The sequence below is a fragment of the Apteryx mantelli genome, chromosome 1, assembly GCF_036417845.1.
Source record: "Apteryx mantelli isolate bAptMan1 chromosome 1, bAptMan1.hap1, whole genome shotgun sequence".
NCBI classification, from domain to species: Eukaryota; Metazoa; Chordata; class Aves; order Apterygiformes; family Apterygidae; genus Apteryx; species Apteryx mantelli.
The window spans coordinates 122966906-122973591 of record NC_089978.1 but is presented as its reverse complement, the minus strand read 5'-3'; positions in this window follow the sequence as shown (position 1 = coordinate 122973591).

The window sequence follows — 6686 nt, the reverse complement described above, 5'->3', positions numbered from 1 at the left end:
TTGGAACTCAGAGCAAGCAAGCGAGGTGATACCTGCTCTGAGAGTCTGCCTGATACAGGGAAATGGGTGTTTATGGACTTGCTTTGAAATCAAAAGCATTTGTATCAGAAAAACATAGAACCAGATTCCATCATCTGCCCATCTGCCAGAGAGAAGTGACCCAGAAATATTGGCCAACTGCTCAGCTCCAGACAAGGTAACGACGATGGATCTCCCCGTTATTGTGATGGCAATATCTCTGCTTCTAGCTGTAGTTAAGCAAGTGAATCTTTTACAGGGAATTCTACCTCAGATTTCTATGCAAAAAATACAAATGAACATTGTTTTAAAGGGAAAAATCAGGTCAGAATAAAATACAAATCAAGCCCAGCTAGCCTGAGCAGATGCTACTAGTACTTTTTAATAGCCATATTTACTTCAGAGTTGAATTTGACATAGTGAGATTTGCACTTAGGTTTCAAGGTTTGTCTTTTCTCTTGATTATACAGTTAGCTTGACCACAGCTAACCTTTGCATATCTTCTGATTACTGCAGTGTCCCACATGCTGTCTCTCTTGAATGAGCTTTACTTCATTATTCACCTTTTCGATTTCATTGCCTAGAAGAGACCAGATTTTTTGCATGATTTTCACTTTGTTGACTAGTTTCACCACAGATTGGTTAGCTGTGACAGAAGAGTTGTCACTTGTGTCTTTATTTGAAAAAGAGACTTTGACAGTCTATTTATAAGCATGATCTTAAGATATTTCCAATATGAGGAGTTTGGGCTGCAACTGAGACAAAGTTCAAGAACTGTTTAGTTCCTCCCATAGCTTCTCTCACTTTGAAGTGTCGACAGGCTCCATGTAATGTCCTGTACAGCTGAGTCTGACTTTTATTAAAGCATTGTCTGATGCTAAGCTGCATTAGTCCCACGAATGATTCCTAAATATTGGGTACACAGATTCTTCTTACACCTCTATCACAGGCAATGCAAAGGGGATGGACTTAAGATGGAATTGAAGCAATACCATACAGAATTCTGTTGTATTCTTCTCTAACTTGGTTAGCTCTCTGGTGATACAGAGGCCAGAGTACTGGCTTTTCAGAGCTTTCCAGAATGCATTATCCAGCGTTAAACCTCTAGACTTTTGTATGAAAAAGTCCTTTTGTATGTAAAAAGACAGTGTTTAGTCAACTTCCAAAGTGAGAATATGATGGAGGCAAGCATTTATTTCACACTAAATGGTAAGCAGTATAAAATACTGCACATGGTACATGGAATAGACCGCCTGGGTCATCCAATCCAGTCCCCCACAAGCACAGGGGTAATAGCTGGTTAGTCCTAAAAGGTCCACAAATCACCCATCCTGCATATACCACAAGCCACAAAACACTCCCCAATGCTCTATAACAGCTTGAAGATGTTTAGTACAGTGTATTCAAAGCCACAAACTGTTGTGTGCCACAGTTGTGCTGTTGCAGTCATGGTGATCTAACATCTCTTATAACGTACCACACGAGGATAGCAAAGAGCTCAAAGGCATTTTCAACGTCCTAAGTACCAAGCACCCTGAAGACCTCTAAAAGAAAACGTACTAAGCAATATATCCCACCACATTCTTTAGCCAGGCTTTAGCACTCTGCTGCAATTATGTATGCTCAAATATAAGGTTTTGATATAACATCCACATCTTGCATTTGAGCATGCACATACAAAAACCACATTCCTCTGTGATCCTTCAGAAATGATTTTTCTGTCTTTACAGCGTAATTACCTTGTGTCTTCTGCACTCTGCAGAGCCAGAGGAGAAAAGTAGCACCTCTGTCCTTTCCAAACACTTCAAAACCCTGTCAGCAAGTAGTCTGGGGTCTCTGCAGCCTTGGCAAACTTCCAGCCCAGAGGTTAATAGTTTACTAGTCTCCTCAGTTACTGATGAAAGACAAAACCTCTAATCCGTGTTTGAGGTGAAACAGGTTTTGGGTCCCAGCCATCACAGCAGACACATCTCCTGTGACCTGCACTGATCAGATGCAAGTCTTAAATCCTTCCATCGATGATCTTTTTTTCTTCCATGTCCTACTAACTGTCTTCATTTCCGTGAATAATTAGGTTTTATTTGCCAGCAAGATTGCCCCTCATGAAAAACCCGTCTCTGTAATTTCAGAAACAGCTCCTGAGCATGTTTATACCACTGTATCTGGATGCTTCTAGCTGAGTTGTTCTGCCCTATTCTCTGTACATGTGCAGAGATATGGAGTGTTCTCCCTTGCTTTTCTCCCCGTCTCAGAGCAAAATGTCAAATACAGCAACAGAAAAGATACATGCTACACCGGACCCTACAGGAAGTAGATATGTTTTCAAAAATGTTCAATGTTTGGTTTTCATTTTCATATTTAGTCTAATTTAGGTTTTCACTTATCTGAAACAGATAAGTTATCTTAATTTAATGAATAGAAATAGCATCTCTGCTAGGGACACGATGGAAGCATTCCATAAACCAGTCCATAAAGCTCATTTTCTAAAGCTAGTCCCAAATAAAATGGGCAAGGAAAAAAGTCTTAAGACTGTAGTATTCTGATAACAGGTAGATGAAAACTTTGCCTCGCATAAAGGATAGACTTAGTCTGTTGGCATCCAAACAAATTGGCAATGTGACATTTGTTTCTCACAGGAAAATGCTTTCCCTAGAGTACAGACAGGAAATCCAAAATAAGAGGAGGTAAACACCGAAAGGACCACTGGGGAAAGGGGAGGAGCAGAGAGAAAAGTGATCTCTTGTTTTGTAGGCTAGGGAAAGAAAATTGTGCGAGAAGTAAGTGCTCATCTTTACATTATATGAAGTGCTGATTCCTTCTTCTGAATGCAGAAGGAATCACTTCTCTGCTGTGAAGCCCTAGTGTAAATTGCTGTGCCTACTGTTGAATCCTTTATTTACTGTGTTCTTTATTTTCTTGAAAAGCACTGAATTGCTTTTGGGGGAAAAAAATAAACAATTCATCTTATCCAACTAATATATGAGGGAACTGACAGATGTTATTGCTAAGCCATTCTCCATCATCTTTGAAAGGTCATGGAGAACAGGGGAGGTTCCTGAAGACTGGAAGAAAGCCAGTGTCACCCCAGTCTTCAAAAAGGGCAAGAAGGAGGACCCAGGGAACTACAGGCCAGTCAGCCTCACCTCCATCCCTGGAAAGGTGATGGAGCAGCTCATCCTGGAGGCCATCTCCAAGCATGTGGAGGAAAAGAAGGTGATCAGGAGTAGTCAGCATGGCTTCACCAAGGGGAAATCATGCTTAACCAATCTGATAGCCTTCTATACTGGAATGACTGGCTGAGTAGAGGAGGGGAGAGCAGTGGATGTTGTCTCCCTTGACTTCAGCAAGGCTTTTGACACTGTCTCCCATAACATCCTCATAGGTAAGCTCAGGAAGTGTGGGTTAGATGAGTGGACAGTGAGGTGGATTGAGAACTGGCTGAATGGCAGAGCTCAGAGGGTTGTGATCAGCGGCATAGAGTCTAGTTGGAGGCCTGTAGCTAGCGGCGTCCCCCAGGGGTCAGTACTGGCTCCAGTCTTGTTCAACTTCTTCATCAGTGACCTGGATGAAGGAACAGAGTGCCCCCTCAGCAAGTTTGCTGACGATACAAAACTGGGAGGAGTGGCTGATACCCCAGAGGGCTGTGCTGCCATTCAGAGAGACCTGGACAGGCTGGAGAGGTGGGCGGAGAGGAACCTCATGAAGTTCAACAAAGGCAAGTGCAGGGTCCTGCACCTGGGGAGGAATAACCCCATGCACCAGTACAGGTTGGGGGTTGACCTGCTGGAAAGCAGCTCTGCGGAGAAGGACCTGGGAGTGCTGGTGGACACCAAGTTAAGCATGAGGCAGCAATGTGCCCTTGTGGCCAAGAAGGCCAATGGTATCCTGGGCTGCATCAGGAAGAGTGTTGCCAGCAGGTCGAGGGAGGTGATTCTCCCCCTCTGCTCAGCCCTGGTGAGGCCACATCTGGAGTAGTGTGTCCAGTTCTGGGCTCCCCAGTACAAGAGGGATGTGGCACTACTGGAGCAAGTCCAGCGAAGGGCTACAAAGATGATTAGGGGACTGGAGCATCTCTCTTATGAGGAAAGACTGAGAGAGCTGGGCCTGTTTAGCCTGGAGAAGAGAAGGCTGAGAGGAGATCTTATCAATGTGTACAAGTATCTGAAGGGAGGGTGTCGAGAGGATGGGACCAGACTCTTTTCAGTGGTGCCGAGCGACAGGATGAGAGGCAACGGGCACAAACTGAAACACAGGCAATTCCATCTGAATATGAGGAAAAACTTTTTCACTGTGAGGGTGACAGAGCACTGGAACAGGTTGCCCAGAGAGGTTGTGGAGTCTCCTTCTCTGGAGATATTCAAAACCCGCCTGGATGCAATCCTGTACAGTGTGCTCTAGGTGACCCTGCTTGAGCAGGGGGGTTGGACTAGATGATCTCCAGAGGTCCCTTCCAACCTCAACCATTCTGTGATTCTGTGAGGGAGACCCTTATGTTTGCTCACAGCACCTGCGGTTTCTCTGACTACTGAACAGCTTCCGTGAGATACTGGACTATTTTACGTTAGAAATTTGGTACATACTCCAGTATGGGGGTAAGATTAATAGCAGCTTGCAAGTGGTTAACTCAGGGACTTTTTGCTGAGTCTACCCTAAGTCCACAGGCTAACGCAGTCCTGTTAAGTTGCTTTGCTCCTGCTATGTGCTGCCACGTGCTACAGGTGTTGTGTCACAGGGTGGGGGACACGGCAGGCAGACGGGCCCCCTCTGTACTATGTGCCCAGAGCAGTTTGTGTGCTTTAGGCCCCTCTGACTCCGTGCATCGTGGGCAGCTACTCAGCTGATCGCTACACGGCAAAGACAGGATTTAAGAAGCCTGGCTTTGGGGTGGGAGATGGGAGCCGACCCACCAAGTCTTGGGATCGCTGCTTGAATGCCTGGATGGGAGCTGAGGTTGGGACCTTTGCTGTCACTCAGCTCTCAGACTCTGGGCAGCGACTGCCTGGGAGGCTGAGGAGAGCCAATAACCAACATGTAGCAAACCTAGGAAGAATGATCCAACTCGCAACGAATTGAAAGGGAGAGCTCTAATGCGTGGAGCTTTCGAGACGCTCTGTGACAGCAAGGCTGCGAAATGTGGGCTCTGAAAAGGACATTCCTCCCATTGGCTTTGCTGACTTGAAATTTTTGTCAGCTGGGTCTCTGGGCTTCTTGCCAACCCAGAAAAACTAACAAAGGCCATTTCTTCAGTTGTATATGATCAGGAAAGAAGGAGAGGAGGGGAAAAAATGAGGAACTCCAATATTTTTAAAAGAGAGATTTTCTTTCAGAGAAGTAGAAGTGACCTATTTATATAGATACTCAGCCTCTGGTTATTGTAAGCCCCAGCATAATTCTTAAATCTATGCAAAGTGAGGCAGATCACATAGCCTTAACTTAGTCCGAATGCCTCTTGGCATTATGTGGAAAGTTAGGACAATCTTCAAACTGAAGCTGCAGTCCTACTGGGGTCAAATACTAAAACAAACAGAAAAGAAAAGATGCAGCATTCAGACTGAGAGGGAATTGTTTGAACTGCGAGGCCCTGGATTTGTCCATCAAAAGCAAATTTATAATTTGATAAATTATAAATGAAAGGGTTATTTCATATTACTCAATATTTTTTTTCGTGCAGATTCCTAGGTTCTTTGTTGTGTTTGTACTATTAAGACAATGTTTATCAGGGTTGGGTGATTTCTGTGCCTTCAGACAAAGAAACGGACTACTCATATATCCTTATCTTTCAAAACTCCAATTTCAGTTTCTCAGGCATTTAGAAACTATCTGCCTGAGCTTAATGATTTCCCAGTGCTCTTGTATCCCCTGGCCGTGGCATATTTGATGAAAGTTGAGCTGTTAGATATCCTTTTCTGAATAAATTCCATTATAGCTACATTTTCACGTTCTCTTCCTGAACTGCTACAGGATGCAAATGGCACCATTATAAGCACTGCCAAATTCTAGCCAGCTTCTCTTAAAAAAAAAAAAAAAAGGAAGGAAGGGGCACAACATTATAATAGCAAAGTATAACTATAACTAACTATTGTTGTCCTTTCTTTGTGTAAGTTGTTATCAAGTTTTTGAAGTTCTGCCAGCTTGTTTCCATTACAAGGAAAAGCTGATACCAGCTGGAATTTTTGGAGGACAGAGAGAGCAGTGGCAACCATCCTGTTGACTTAAAATACGCGTAGAAAGTCCTGTTTTTTATGAACACAGAATAAAGAAACTGGAAACAGTTTTCTGGTTAGATATCTCTGCCTTTCCAGCAAATACTATATGCCTCAGAAGCTCCATCTTTTCAAACTTCTTCCTAATGCAATATTCACTGCAACTTTTCTCATTCACTCACTTGTTTTCAAGTTTTGGGGGGTTTTTTTCTGTCTCTCTTGCCCATCAGTCCTTCAAACTATAACTATCAAATGTTCCAGCCTTGTGTTTATCTGCCCCGAGGGAAGCCTCCCTGTTCACATAGCATAGCTTCTACTTAGTGTTTTGGGTATTAGGTTCTGGATTTTTTTCTTCTATCATTGCCCCGGAGAGTCTTTGAGTCTTCCATTTTGCTTAATCCAAGTCTGTGACTGATGCAAATGATTAACACTCCGAGTATAACAGTTGGCTGCAGCTAGTGAAAT